This window comes from Pezoporus wallicus, unplaced genomic scaffold (assembly GCF_028554395.1).
Source record: "Pezoporus wallicus isolate ANWC-B61680 ecotype Strahan unplaced genomic scaffold, APGP_CSIRO_Pwel_v1 contig_10810, whole genome shotgun sequence".
Lineage (NCBI taxonomy): Eukaryota > Metazoa > Chordata > Aves > Psittaciformes > Psittacidae > Pezoporus > Pezoporus wallicus.
Window position 1 is genome coordinate 1,021,577 of NW_026642731.1, and position 15,793 is coordinate 1,037,369.

At 53.6% G+C, this 15,793-nt stretch overlaps 1 protein-coding gene across 1 annotated transcript in view; it reads right to left on the minus strand.

Annotated features, from left to right (window-relative positions):
- The window catches only part of ADA (adenosine deaminase), a 201,190-nt gene that overhangs the window by 90,430 nt on the left and 94,967 nt on the right, over positions 1–15,793 (minus strand). The window lies entirely within an intron of this gene.

Sequence of the window (15,793 nt, forward strand, 5' to 3'; positions counted from 1 at the left end):
GGAACCCTACAGGTCCCCTCGGTTTGGGAAGCAGAGAGAGATGGGAAGGAGCTGTGACTGCCCTGTGCCCCGGTGCTGTTCTCAGGGTACCACCCTGCATCCCACTGCAGCATCCTCACACTCCCCATCCCCAAGTGACCCCTCTGGTTCCGCATGGAGTGGACAAGCCCCGGCTCATGACTGGGGCATTTTGTCCCCTGTGCTTTGTCCAGGCTCTGCTCTGCCCGTGCCAGCCCCACAGCTCATCCCACAGCCCCTGGTTCCCCAGTGTTTGCAGTGTTTGTCCCTTCCCCATGGGCAGGCTTTTCCCGTCACGGGTGGGCTATGGCACAAAACTGGCAGCACCCGGGATGCTGTGGAATCGGATTTGGCTTCCCTGTCCCCTGCAGCCAGGGGTGAATCCCAGCCCATCAGCTGCCCTGGCCTTGACACCGGGGGAAAATGGGAGCCCCAAAAGAGTCCAGTAAAAGCCATGTTTGAGTTTCTAGCTTGGTTACTATAGCTACAGCAACGGCACCTTGCAGATTGGTTTCCATAAGAGCTTGGTTACTATTTAACATCTCCACCCACATTAGCCCCGATTAAGCGAATCAGTAAGATAACAGGAGAGGCAGGTTTTCTCGCCCTGCCTCTCCGCGCTCCCTCCTGCCTTCACCTCGCTCCTTAGTGAAAGACATTTCTATTTATCTATTTAGATTTCCTTTTATTCCTCTACCTCCTCGGGTTTTTCCGCCCCAAGTCCCCATAGCAGTAGCCGGCGAGACATGGTCAATGTAAGCACCCAGCTAAGCGCTAAGATGGAGGCTCCATATGGTGAGTACAGCATTCCCATCGCCCGCGCTGCCGCCCCGGCGTCGCTCGCGGGAAGCGGGGCTGGGAATGGGCAGCAGCCCCCAGCCCCACATCCCGGCCCCACCGCGCAGCCCGGCCCCCACCGCCTCAGGTACCTGGAGATGGAGGCAGGAAGAGGGTCCCCAATTGACCTTTCTGTCGTATAAATACATCTCTGTCTCTGTGCTTTCTCTCTTTCGCTGTGCTTGGCTCAGAGAAGGAGGCACGTGCGAAGGGAGCAGAGCTGGCGCAAGGGGCTGCCGCAGGGCTGGCTGGCAGCACAAGAGGAAGGGTTTAGAGAGGAGGTGACGCTGCCTTAGGACACGCAGCCAGCCCCGGTGCAAAGGCTGTGGTGCCCGTGGTGTGCCAGGGCTGTGCGAGCGGGCACAGCGGGTGCCTGCCAGCGCTGCTGCTCTCACCTAGGGCTGGGGCTGGGCAGGTTCCCAGCAGGGAGCGTAGCGCCTGGATGAACAGCAGCCCCAGTGTCTGTGGTACAGAGCAGCAGGCAGGGAGCCTGGCTGCAGGGAGACGCACACCAGATCTGTGCCCATGCTCCCTGCACGGCACAGCAGGTACATGGGGCAGCCCCGTGCCACTGCTCTTGTTGGCTGTGCTAGATGCCTTCTGCCAACAAACATGGGTGCCAGGGGAGAGGTCCCCCTGCCCAGGCTGTCACCAGACCACTGCTACCCTCAAGATGGGTTCAAATGTGCCCATGTAACAGCTTACCTGCGCAGCAAGGGGCTGGGGCTGGTTCCATGAGATCTGGGAATCCCAGTTCCCTGGGCATGGCCAGCATGTGGAGGAAGGTCTCAGTAAACAAGGTCTCACAGTTGCAGGGTTCTCCGTCATCCTCATGGATCTCCATCACTTCCTTGTGGCTCTCCATCACTTCCTTGTGGCTCTCCATCATTTCCTGGTGGCTCTCCACCACTTCCCTGTGGCTCTCCATCACTTCCCCTGGCTTCCCATCACACCCCATGTCTCTCCATCCCGGTACCTTGCCTCTCCTCACTGTATTTTTCATGTCCTGCTCCCCTTCTCCTTTATCACACCTCAGTCATGACCACACACAGCCCCACCAGCCCACACTCAGCCAGGTCCCAGGAGGGTTTGTGGGACTCCCAGGCAACCTCCTCGCACTTTGCCCATGGCCCTGTTCTGGGTGGTGCCTTCTCTTGCTCCAGGCTGCAGCCTCCTGTGGGTGCCACCTCCAGCCCTAAGCCCCAGGGTGCAAACCCAACCTTATTCCTGTAGTGAGCAACAGGCTTTGCCTGACAGACGTGATGCAAGGAGCTGAACAAGCTCTTTAATCACTTATGATTAAGTTATTCTGCCCACTTGTAGCTTGCTCCAGTGGGAGCAGCCGCTTGCCCGCCCTGGCACATCAGTGACCTCAAGCACAGGCAGGCACACGTTGCCACTGGTTGGTCCTGATTTCTTGGTTTAATCCTGATTTTCTCCTAATATTTCAGCCTGAGGGTCAGTGATGGGCCACAGGGCAGGCGCAGGCAGGGCTGGGAACCACAGGGTGGCTGGAGAAGAGTCACTGCACATCCCACCATCTGCTCCCATGGCCAAAGCAAGCCATGGGACCACTGCCCACGAGCCCGTCGTGAGGCTGAGCCTGGGGCCTTGCCAGGGGAAAGAGAGAAAAATAATAAGAATAGAAAAGCAAGAAGGGCCTCCCAGACCAAAGGGGGAGGAAGCTCAGCGTTGGCAGAAGGAGGGGAGTCCTCATAAATAAAACGGGTGAAAAAGTTATCCAAATAGAGGCGAGGAAGGGCTGGGGACTGGGCAGTGCCTAGCAGTGCTGTGGGGCTGGGCTGTGTGGCAGGGTGGGCACAGCAGCAGGATGTGCCATGGGGCTGATGGCAAAGTGGTGGCCAAGCCCTTTCCAGGGTCACCGGGGAGATTATTCTCTTGGAAAGCAACGGGATGCTCCAGGCAGTGGTGGTGCACTGAGTCCCACCAGAGCAGCCAGTCCCAGCCACCCCCATGGCATTGCTGGGCTCAGCTGATGGTGCACACCACATCCACCAGATGAGCCTTCAGCCTTGGAGGGGTCATTTTCAGTTTCCTTTGACAGACAGAAAGACTCTCTGATTTTTCTGTCTCCCCATCTGTGAGGGGCTTCAGCATTTCAGTATCCATTTGAAGCCAGGGTTATATTAAGGGGGAAGCTGGGTGCTGGCACTTGGCCTCAGGACAGCAAGCGGGTCTAGCCTGCTCTTTCCAGCAGTGGCATTGATAAGATCAGAGTGGGGCATCCACCCACTGCAGCTCCTTCAACCCTGCCCCAGATTGCCTGCAGCATTGCCCCTAAACCATACCTTGGAGGCACTGGTTTCTCTCCCATCAGACCTGTGCCTGGTGTAAAGGATTTGGAGGATGCTCTGCTGGAAAGGGCTCCTCCAGGCGCACTGAAGTTAAATCCCCAGGGGAGGCTGCAAATGAGTGTGTGAGAGGGTAGGGTATGGAGAAGGTGTAAGGGGCAGCAAGCTGGTGATGAGACCCCGGCTCCACCTTAGTTCTCCAAATGAGACTTGGGCACAATCCTGGCAATTTCCTTCAATCCCAGCATGGGCAGCACCTCTCCTTTTTATATTGGAAGTGTCTCAGAGCCAGGGATCCCCGGGGCCGGTGGTTACAGCGGGGCCAGCTCAGTAAAGCAGCTTTGGAAATCAGCTGAAAAATGCGAGCCATCGGAGCTGCTTGGGCAGTTTGGTCAGATGTGGGGAACAGCTTCAGCTGAAGAACGCCAGAGGAGGCAGAAGTTCTGAGGATTTTTACTTTTCACTATGAAGCAGCTATTTCTCATTGACAAATTGATCTAATTATAGCTTTACACTAGCTACTACCCAAACTGAGCTTTCCCCCTCTTGATTTCTCATGTCAGCTGCTATTTAATTCCTCTGTTTACTCCTTGTGCTCTGTGTCCATGGCACGGAGGCCATCAGGGACTCGTAAGTTTTGCGACACCCGCACAGGTCCTTCCCTGTGCCCACTCCTACCATCCCCACTGGCTGTTAGTGGTGTTTATAACACTGGCAGGGTCAGCACTTACCGGGGGAAGAAACCGCTGAGCAGGGTCTTGCTGCACCCAGAAATAAGCCCTGGTATTCAGATGGGATGCAGAAGGAACAATCACTGCTTTAGCTGCCTTGGCTTGATCCTGAGACTTAGGGAAGAGGATCTCCTTGGGGAAGAGCAGGGGATGCTCCGCATCGCTGGGAGCTGCAGGGATGCTGCTCGGTGTCAAGACAGTGACTGCGGTTGTATGCAGGGCTGCAACTTCCACCACACCGGGGCAGCCGTCTCACCCCAGCACTTACCAGGCAGCAGCACGCCCTGGTCTGCGGCTTCACTTGGAAACACGATGGCAATTTACAATGGGAGTGAGCACAGAGGGCTGGGGTGAGCTCCAGCTCTGGGAGGTGAGCAGCACGAGGCCTGGGAAGGCTTGAGGAGTGGCTGGTGTAGGTGTGTGGGTCAGACAGGCTCGGTTGGTCTTCTGCTGACATTTCTCAAATGGCATTAAAATGATGTTTGTCTAAAGCGAGCGCAAAGGGGTGGTGAGCGATGGTGGTCCCGCAGGCAGCAAGGTCTGGGTGATCTTCTTTGAAATACAGCAGTATTTGCAGTGGGATCGTGGCCAGCAGTGGGCACAGGCAGAGCCAAGGGGTAGCTGGAGCAGAGGGGTCACCTACAAGTGTCTCTGTGGTGGGCTTGGGGGTAGAGCAGGGCAAAGAGTGCGAAAAAACATCCATGACTGTTTGTGTTCAGGCTCCCCCTCTGTTTGCTTTCCTCAAATATTGGAGCAAACAACGTTCCTGGCAGAAATGTTTGTGGAAAGAGCAAATGTTGCAGAATTTCACGAAAGGCAAATTTCAAGGTAGTGGCTGTATCACGAACCCAAGGCTGATGGCTCTGCACTGGGCAGAGGCACCACATTCCCACTGGGGCCTCTGAGCAAAGCCAGGTCCCAGAAGCAATTACGCTGAAGGAACGAGCCCCATCCAAGCTTCAGCCTGAGCATCAGCCAAAATTAACCAGCAAACCCCTTCAGGAAAGACTAACGGTGCCAGTCAAAAACTAACAGTGGGCTCTGGATGATGCACTGAAGCAGCTCCATACAGAGCAAGTGGCTGTGGAAAGACACCAATAGCTGAGGAGCAGCTGGATCCTGGCTCCAAAAAGCTGAAGTGCCCACAAGGCAGGACCGGACTTTCTATCCCGAAATGCTGCAGCCACTGGAGGGACTCTGGCTGCATCCCCATGGCACCAGGAGCCCCAGTGCTGAGGGGTGGAGGGGGACCTGGGAACCATCACCATGGGCTCAAGCCCTCTGAGCCCCCCAGCACCAAGTGTCCCTGCAGGCTCAGCTAGTGCTGGCATCTTCTGTTGGGAAGAGGACTGGAGGTGGCAAATGGGTGCTACTGTGTGCCTCCTGCTGTGGGTCACCACACACTGGCCATCTCCTCTGCAATGGGAGCCCTGACACATTCTCCTTCCCTGCACAACCAAGCTGGTTTGATGCCCTGATTTTCATCACAGCTCTACAGACCTCTGACCGTGCTCATCCCACCGCAGCCTCCCTTTGCTGTGGCTTTACCCATCCACTCAAAACCCCTCTGCCAGGGAAGGTGGCTCAGCCCCTGCTACCAAGCATGGGGCACCCAAACTCACCACCGTGGGACCAGTGGGCACCTTTCACCTGCCTCTGCATCAGAAACCTTTTCTGGCCATGGGTGTGTGTGAGATTTCATAGGCGATAACCCCTGGGAAAGTGGGAAACGCAAGGAGAGTTGTACACTCAGCTTCCTGGCGTGGCCCAACGCTCTGCTCAGGAGAGCCAATGTCAACAGATAGGCCTGAAGGAAGGAGCAAAACCAAATACATGAGCACTTCGCCGAACAAGAGCTGTAAAACCTGCACAGACCTGAACAAGTGCCACAACACTCTTTTATACAGTCAGAATCAATAGTCAAGCCCACTCAAGGTGTTTGCTGACACATAAACGACAGCCACCATGCTGCATTTATGGCCCAGTGCTGCTCCTCCTGTCCCATTCAGCCACTTCTCTCCCCACCTCTGCTCCAAGGGGAGGCTCAGCATTTTGCTGCGTGGTCCCCAAAGCCTTGATACCCCATGATAAGAAGCTGCTGCTCACCCCCAATGTGCCAGCCTGCCCTGGTTTCCAACTGGCTGGGCAGGACCTGCATCCCAGCCCATCACCAGGATGGCATGGTATGTCCCACTACCGCCTCAGCCTGGGAAGAGGATGCACTGATGCTAACGTCACCCGAGGAAATTTGGCCATGGGCTGTGAGGCTGGGCAGGATGTCAGGTTAATGGATAGGGCAACACTGTGGGGCTCAGCAGGAGGCATAAAATAACAACTGTCCCATGGAAAAAAGCCCTGCCTGTGCTGCAAGCCCCCATCCAGCAAGCTGTGTGGCCTCTTGCTTGCAGCCACCATGGCACATGAGCAGGTCCTGCCCCAATGATGAGCAGACTCAGCCAGATCAAGGTGCCCCAGCAGGAAGGAGCAGAGAGGGCATTGATGGGTGCTCAAGGGAATCAGTCATCGGCAGGGTAAAGATAGCACTGGGAAATGAAGGGTGGAATAAGGAACAGGAGGGACAAGGGGACGAAGAGCCAGACTTCAGATCCACAGCCTGGCTGCTTCCCTCCCTAGAGTCTGCTGCCATCAGGGACCAAATGGTGGTGGAATGGAGGTGGTAGCTTTGCCACCCCATGGATACCCTGGTGAAAGCAGAGGCAGGTGCTGCCTGCAGCTCATCCATGGGTGTTCTCAGGGACTGCCACTGTCTGAGAGAAATCTCTGTTGACCTGGGTGTGTTTCTGTGCTACAGGCATTGAAACCTGTGTGGAAACGGAGGGGTGAAGAGAGGTGTCATGGGGTTACGTACAGTTCAGCCCCAGCCCTGCCCCTGGTGCTGCTCCCGGCTCCATGTGGGCAAGCTGGGCATTAGCACACCCCTTCCCTGGGCATGGAGCCGATGTACGGACTTGTGGTCATTCCCCATCCCTGACTCATCAGGAGCCGATGTACGGACTTGTGGTCGTTCCCCATCCCTGACTCATCAGGAGTCTTCTGGCAGCTGCCAGCCGCATGCATTCCAATTAATATGAATGCACTACAGGCAGCCCTGGGTGGGAGCTGCAGAGATGGGACAGGAATGGTTTAGGAATGGTTTGGCTCCATTAGACTTACACCTTTGAGATGGTGCTCGGGATCCAGTCCAGCGTCTCTGGATGGCAGGAACGAGCTCTCTCCTCCTTAGCACAGTGAAAACGGGTAGGCTTGGTGGGATGAAAGCCATCAAGGAGGAAGGAAAGTGCAGGAAAATGGGTGTTTCAGATGGGCTTGGCCCCAAGATGGTTCTTCTGGGTGCGGAGGCCATGCTCGCTCCTGGCCATGGTTGGGGCACAGGGTTGCATTGCCAAGGTGCCCAGTTCTCCCTTCCAGCATTCAATGTATTGCTCAGTGCCTATGAACACCCAGTGAAGTGCCACACTAATCCTACACCTAATTTTCCTCCTCTGGGCCAAGCAGAGCCCCATGTGCTGGCACACACACTCCCTGCAGAGGAGAAACATGTCTGCGGGACAAAACTCAGTGCTGCCCAAAGACAGGGAGCACCAGGCACACAGCTTCCTCTGCCACCCTGCTTCATCCCCGCATCCCCATCCCTGAGTGCTATGGTGGTGTCTGGGAGGGACGACAAAGGTCATTTCTCAAGGATATGGTGCTCTGGGTATTTATATAGAAACATCTTAAAGTGAAAGCGGGCAGCCTCTCCCCAGAGCGGGAGTCAGACCCGCTCCTGCTGTTAAACACACCCAGGCATGCTTTCTGGAGCAGCCTCTGGAGCTGCCCTGCGCAAACCCAGCAGTAGGCCTGAGGCCAGGGTGAGGGCACCTCAGAAAGGTGGCCCAGAAAGCAGCCTGTGGGCACTAGCAGCAGGGCACAGACCCAGAGCCACCTTATAATTCCCCTCCGGGTAGTAGCCAGAAGCCTTTAAAATCTGCGGCTCTGCGGCACGAACTCCTGTTCCCCATCAAATCTCATTGTGACCAGCATTAAGGGATTAGCTGGTCCCTGCTGCTGCACCACAGCCAGCTCTGGGCATGGCTCATGCCCTGCTGCCCACGGGGGGCTCGCTGGCTGCACGGCCCCAACCCAGGGCGAGACTCCCCTAGCTTGGCCCGCAGAGAAGATGAATGGCAGCACATACAACCTGCTCCAGGAAACACCAGGTACCCACTACGCTCCCGCTGGCACTCACAGCAGGTAGAGAAGTAGCTGCAGAGGCGATGTGAATGAAGGGCATTGGCAACCTCCAGGGTCTCCAGTGGGGTTTCAGAGCAGCAAAATATGCTAATCCCCCACATACATATCACTGGTCCCCATCAGAGGGGACCCCAAAGTCCCTGGTTTCTGTTTTGGCTTCTGGGTGGTGGTGGCTGTTGTCCCCAAGCTTGATTCTAGGGCTCTGGAGAGATACCCCAACTTGGGAGCATGGTGGGGTGGGTGCTGGGACTCCTGGGGGAAGAGATGGTGGAAACAGACTGGTGTCCCACAGACGCCCTGGCTGTGCAATTTGGGATATGAATCGGTTGTCCTCAGTTCAGTTCCCAGTGCCCGTCATCACCGCCTTAGCAGGCCCAGGGATGCGCCCTGCCAACCTCCAGCACAACTTCTGGTCCTGCCCTGTTTTACTGCCTTAGCTCCTTAGCCAGAGGTGTGCAGTGGGGCTTACCCAGCCCTCATAATCAAAGCGTAAAAGCAACTAAAAGAGTTTCAGTTCTGGCTGCACAGAGCTCTTACAGGAAAGGGTTTTTTTGGGTCCCACTCCAGCTCAAGTCCCCTGCAAGCCAGCTCCCACAGGGACCACAGCAAAGAAGCTGACTGGACTCAGGGTGATGCAGGCAGCAGAAGCCCCAGCAGCATGTCCAAACTTGGACATGTTTGGTGCATTCCAAACCCAGGACTCTTCTAGAGCCCCATCCACAAAACACCCCAATAGCCCCTGCCCAACCCTGAGGCACAGCAAAAATCCTGGGGCTCCTCTTCCTTGAGCAATTCCCCCAAGCAGGGTTTGTGCTGACAATGGGGTTTGTGCCTCCTGGGGCAGCCTGCATCCCAAATCACCATCCCGTGGGATGAATTCCCAGCAGCAACCCACAGGGAGCCACGTGCTGAGAGCTGCTCCCAGCAAATACCTGTGCTCTTTATCAGTGGCGATTGATTTAGAAAAGTTCATGGTTGCCGAGTCCCATGATTGGTTTATTAAGAAATGGCTCATTTCCTCAAATGATGTAGTTTATGGTCATAATATATTTTAATTTCTTTATGATACAAGAGGCCAATGGCACTGGGCCTTTCAGGAAAGTAAAGGGATAAATAATAGCGTTATCCTGTCTTGGAGACATAGGTCAAATGCTCAGAGGCTAAATAGCTGTTCGCTATGTTGTTTGGTAGCTGGGAGCCAGGCAGTTGGCACTGCAGTGTCATGCCCATGCGTGATCTTGTCCCCTCCCCATGCAACAAACCTTGCCTGTAGAAAGCTCCCCTGTTCCCATACCTTGCTTGCAGCTGTGTGTTTCTGCGGCAGTAAGACAGGATGCTCTGTTGAATGGGAGGTGCTGTGGTGGCCACAGGCTGCAGGGGTGCGAAGCTGCTGTGGGTGTGAAGCTCCAGGGTGCTACTTTGCTCCCACTTACCCCTCTGGCACTTGCTGTGCTCTGGTGACTGAGGACACTGGGCACAAGTGCCTATTCAGGCACTCTGCCCACTCCTGCGGAGAAAAAGCGTTTAGCACTGACTTGTTCCCTTCTGACTCCAGAAACCAGAATCTCTCCAATTTCAACTTACCACTCCTTGCTTTCTTATTTTTCCCCCATGCCCAGGCTACCTTCCCCAGTTCAGACCTGACCTGTGCTCCCACCTCCAGCAACCCTACACCTTCCTCATGCTGCCTTCCACCCCTTTCCTGAGATGCTCCCCCAAAGTTCATCTTCCCACCCAGGGTGACTTTTCCAGCAGGAAGATGCTTTTTGCCCTTGAGGAGCCCTTGACTTGCCTGCCTTTGGGGATACAGGCTCAGACTTGCCCCACTGAACAATCCCTCCACACCTCCAGCAGCTTTGGAGTCCTTTGCCTTCATTACTAGTGAGGGCTGATCCCGAGAGCCCCAGCAGTGACTGGGGCTCAGTCCCCATCTTGGCTTGCTGCAGCATCCACATTTGCAAACAAGAGAAAAGCAGCTTAAAAAAAGAAAGGTAAAACTTGCTTTGTTGATTTTGGCTGTTCTCCACCCATTGCTTCACCAGCTGCAGCGATTCAGGGCTGTTTCATGTATGTATAATGAATGTAGAAGTCAATGAAACCTAAATCCCTTGCAAAGGGGATGACAACGGTGAAGGGAGAGGATCTCCAAATTGCCAAATTGGGTGCTCTGTAGGGCTCTTTTTCTCTGGGAAGTTATAAGATTACTTCAGTTACAAAGGCATTATATTAATCTGCTAAACAATTGCAGATGTGGGCTGCTGAGATCCCTGGCACACTGAACATGTGAGCTGGTGAGGCATGGAAAGCCATAGGTGCTTCTTGCTAGCAGCAGACCCTCTCCAGCGCTGCTGATTCCCCATGGCTTCTGCTCTCCCATTTAAACTGGGCTTAAATGGCTGGATTCAAGCTGAGCATCTGCCAGTGCAGTGAACCTGAAACAGCACGTGGCAAAGTCAGAGCTTTCCCAGGTTTCCTCCCACATGAGCAAGAGGGTGTTTTGCTGAAAAGTGCTGGACTGTGGTTCAGATGGAGCACAGCACTCGCTTTAGTGGTTTAGGTGAGGCAAACGGGATCAGAAGCTGGAGCTATAGCTCAGAATGAGTTACAGACTATGGGGTAATGCAAGATGAATCAACAGTTCTTCTTCCTCGCTTGGTCTGAGAACAGTTCACACTTACTGTCCTGGCAAAGCAACAGTATTAGTAATGACTTCCTCAAGTGCTCAGAGCCTTTGTTAGGCAGGATAATAAACCCCTTTCTGGTCCTGGGATGAAAGCAATGCACAGTGTTATCAACATATGCTGAAATGGTCTGTCTGTCCTCATGTTCGCACTTCTTTTCCTAATGCTTTTACATACCAGCTTTTTATTTTAGCTCCAGTAACTGCCTCCAGCTCCATCATTCATCCCAGCTTTGGCTAAAATGCGCATGTTGCTTTTGGAGAGGAGTTCAAGCAACCTCCTTTGAAGTATCTCTTTCCCCATGTCCAAAAACTGCCTTGATTCTCCATATGGTGATTTTATGTCCTGGGGGCAGTTTTGGTTGGCTTGGCCACTTCCTGATAGATGTGGCATTGGTGAGAAATACCTGAGGTTGAGGGGAAGCTGCCTCCATCACCCTGAGCAGTTCTGGGGAGCTCAGGGTACCACTGCATGTCACAAGCTCACCAGTGACAGCATGGCTGAGGTCTGCTCAGGCATCGTCTGTCCTGGACATTGTCCCCAGCTCCAAGCAGCATCTGTGCCAACCACAGCACTAGGGAAAATGAATCACCAAGAGTGATCTGGTTTTGCACAGGAAGATGAAATGCCTGTGTCTTCCCTCAGGGACCAGGTCTGGCACATGGCTGTAGTCACCTCCTGCCTCTCAGGGCTGGATCTTTTTGATCCATGTCCCTGGATGCAGGTGGTGGACCTCTCCGGCTCACCTCCACAAGGTGTTTTGCTGGGGCAGGGACATGTTCTGTGAAGCTGGCAAGGACCAAACAGACCCTGAACAGCTTCTGCTGAATCATCAGTTTTACTGGAGACTTCTCGCTGCTGCTGGGGACGTTGTGGGGATGGACACAGGCACTGACCCCAGCTGGGTGTCCATTGTACAACTGCCCAGAGGCAAAGACCCTCTGCTTGAACTGGGGCTTGTTTCAGCTGCACTGACCTGCAGCCCCCCCAGACCCTGCCAAATTCCCTGGAGATGCTTTTAATGCACTGATGACTTTGCTCTGGAATCATGGCATGGTAGAAGTCAGAAGGGTTTGACAGTGTGGCCTAAATATCCCTGTTTACAAAAAGTCTGACAAAACATGAGCCGTTGGCTTTATCTTTCCCATTTGGAAATAGCCACAGAGCAAATATACTTAAGGCATGAAGGGAGGGGGATTTACATTGACTTTAGAAAAAGCTGTTCTTTAAAAACAGGAAAAAAAAGCTCATCCTCGAGCTGTGTAGACCCAAAAGTCCTGCGTGGAGGCTTAAAGCCTGCCTGCTAATCTGTGGCAATGCTGTGTGAGCAAGTCATGCAGTAAACTGCTCTCTGTTAATTTTTTAATGTAGAATAAACAGGTCAAGAAATGATTAGCATGAGAGTAAGTTGAGCTTAATCAGGAGAAGCAAAAAAGATGAGAGGGAAGAGGCAAATTGGAGTTATCAGTTAACCATATGGAGTGGCTTTGCCTCTACCAGCTCATGTTCCCTCTAATTTTTCATCTCCTTTGAAGCCGCCTTTTCCCCCCTTCCCTAAGTTAAATGATGAGCTAAAATTGCTGATATAAGCACAATGGAAGCTCTTGTTTCTCCTTCTCGTTTTCTATCTGCAATGGCTGCCCAAATGAATTGCAGGTGATAAGGTTCCTACCTGGTTATTCCCGATGGTCCTTCCCATTCCATGAGGAGAAAGGGAGCTGCTGATATTTAGGCTGAAACACACAGAATCCTCTTTATGCAAGTACGAGCACTCTGCTCCAGTGCAAAAGGAGTGATCCCAGCAGATCCAGGGGCTGAGCGGAGGCATCTGCGGGCAAGGGGAAGAGCAGCCCTCGGGACTGCTTGGAGTGGAGTTTGGTCAGTGGTCGGAGATCTATATTCTCAGATAGGCAGGACTTTGTCCACAAACTGGAATTTGAAATTTCAAAGGGGAAAAAAAAAAAAAGGCAGAAGGGACCTTTGCATGTGTGGAGACGACTGCGCCGGCGACGCTGCCCTGGGACTCCTGGCCTTTGTCTTGTAACTGGGCTTTGTGCTTCCCAACCGCTCGCTTGGCAAAATGGTGGTGGGATGAGCATGGGCCTTGACCTTGTTCAGGGCTCTCCTGCTCTGGAGAGTTTTCAGATCCAAGCCCATCTCTGCTTTGCTTGCGTGCCAAGGAGAAGCCACTGCAGTCCACAGTGGCCTTGGAGCTGTGGGACATGGGAGGAATCTGAAGTCAGGGCTACAAGAGGCAGTGGTGGCATCACTCGTGTAAGGAGTGATCCTCTGCCAGGGATTTCTTAAGAGTGAAGAGCTGTGAGAAAGAAAAGCAAAGGGCAGGAGGGCCCCAGGCTCCTCACTGCTGCCTGGTCACTATCCATGCTCAGATAGCTGCAGGTGACCCCAGAATGGGGGATCTCGTCAATTCTGGAGGGCAGGAATGGGCCAGCAGGACCTGCAAGATGCATAACCCACACAGGGGCACTGAGGAGATGTGGCCAGGCTCCTTACAGGGTGCGTGGTGAGAGGAGATCAATGGGCATAACAATGGGAGAGAGGTTCAGGCAGTGTCTAAGGAGAAACCTACTCACCATGAGGACAGTCAAGCATCAGGTGCGTAGGGAGGTTGTGTGGTCTCCATCCTTGGCCCTGCTTCTGGCAGGAGGTTGGAGTAGAGACCCTTCCAACCTCAATGATCCTTTAATCTTTCAACACCCTTTTCAAGAAGGGCAGAAGGAGCCCTGAGAGAGGAGCTTGCTCACTCACTTAATATGAAGAGCTAGCAAGCACAGTAGCTCATGACATCCTTACCATAAATGCTCTATCATATACTCTATTCCTGACCCTCATTTACTGAGTAGCATAGATTTTATTTTCAGGGAATCCCCTTTTGCTTTGGATAAATTTGCCAGCCAGGGATATACAGATAAGGCAGAATTAGAGTCATGATGTGCAACTGTGGGAAAGGATTTACTGCTCAAAAGACAAAAATTAAATAATCACTGACACAGAACATCCCCCAGAGCTGTCACAGTCTCCTTTGCAGTGATCTCCTCGCTAGGAAATAGCAGGTGGAGGGTTCAGAAAATGGGAACAGGAGGAGAGAGGAGGGGACCTGAAGGCTGAATTTCCCCGGAGCACTTAGTCTGGGAACAGCCTTTGCCTACCAGTGGGGGTTTGCCAGCTATGAGGTGTCTCTCTCTGGAATAAAAATGACAAAACACCTCCCATAGGACAGAAGTGTTTGAATCCACCCCACAAACAGCCACTGACTTGAACAACTCCATCTAAAGCAGCTGCAGGGCAGCAGCATCCTGTTGGCTAGTGCAAGCCATGACTACACTGGCAAGCTGTCCCAAGGCTCACCATGCAGGGACATCGGGGGAGACAAGGACTCCCCAGGCAGAACACTGCCAGGGCGACCATGTTCAGGGAGCAGCCAACGTGTTTCCATCATGAGCCCATCTCCAGGGCAAAGGAACCACACGGTGTCCTTGGCAGGTCCGAGACAAGGGATTTGGGAGGGGGCACTGGTGACCGATGGAGGACACTGGTGGTGAGAAAACGACAGTCAACACAACCCCGGTTGGGAAGCGCCACGTCCCATTGACAGTCCCGGCCTCGTGAACCACCTAATGCTCTCCAAACTTCCCCACTCCTTATCTGCCGCTCTCCTGCACACGCTGCCTCACCAGTTTCTATTCCTGGCCCTTTTAATCCTTCCTGCCCCGGGAGCAAATGGCCTTTGCAGCCTTCCTGGCTCAGCAGGCTATTCAAAAACCAGGTTTGTTTTGCTGAGCAGAGCAGAACGGGCCATGCTTTTACGATATTTTACTAGACGCTGTGGCAAATCCTGCACATATTTGAGGTAGTGTCTGTAGCATTTATCTAATCAAAGGGATCATCATGGCCCGGCCGGGATGGGGATGGAGGTCTCTGGGATGAGGTCACGGAGGGGGCTATGTTCTACCTTAGTATCCCCATCCCAGGGTGCTCATTGTAAAAACAATTTTTGGCTCAGGACTGCTCCTACCAAAGGGAAGAGCCAGCGGCACGTGAGTGCCAAGAGCATCGGGAGCACAGACCGGATGACTGCTTTTCCTGCAGTAAAGATCATTTATGACAGTCCCCCTGCAGCAAAAGATCATTTATCACAGTTCCTTGGGAGAAAGCCCTGTGCTCAGCTTCACACCTGCAGTTTTAGGGCAGAAATGCTGTTCGGAGGTGCTATATAGGTCATAGTTTCAGAGGGCAAGGGCTGCTTGAATAGTGTCTTGTGCTCCTAAAATGTGAACAGCAAATCCTCACTAGCATCACTGCGCAAAGACACTTCCTGTTGTGGAGCAATAGACCTTGGTGTCACGTTGTGGCAGCGATGCCACAACATGACACAGCACAGTTCTGGGTGCCAACGGGGCTATGGCTGCATTGGGGTGCTGGGAAACACAAACATGAGCCAGTTGGAAGCCCAAATCAGCAGCCTATGGACTCAGTCACCTGGTTGCGAAATCACAGGGATGTTTTCAACGTAGAGCAAGCTGATACCAAACCATTAATTGCTGGTTCTCCAGGGCCTTGCAGCCAATGCCATCCAGCCATTGATTACATTCCCAGTCACTGATCTTGTTATTACACTGAAATATCTCAGTCCTGTCTAAAGTGAAGGGACAGGGGGAAGGAGAGCATCCAGATAAACAAGGAGAGCACAGGCAGCTCTGCTGCTTGCTCTGGCCCCCTGCTCAGACCGAGCAGGGTCTGGGTGAAGCAGCAGAACCACCAATGGTGCTGGTGACAACTGCACCCCCAGAAGGAAAAATCCCACTGCAGAGTGTAAAACACCTCATGAAGCCCGAGGCTGGGGGGTTTGTGGCACAGGGTGGCTCTGGCAGTGGGACAGGAGCAGCCCCAGGGATGCCCAGGGTGTCCATGCTGCCCCCCAGCCCCGCTTGCTGTTTGG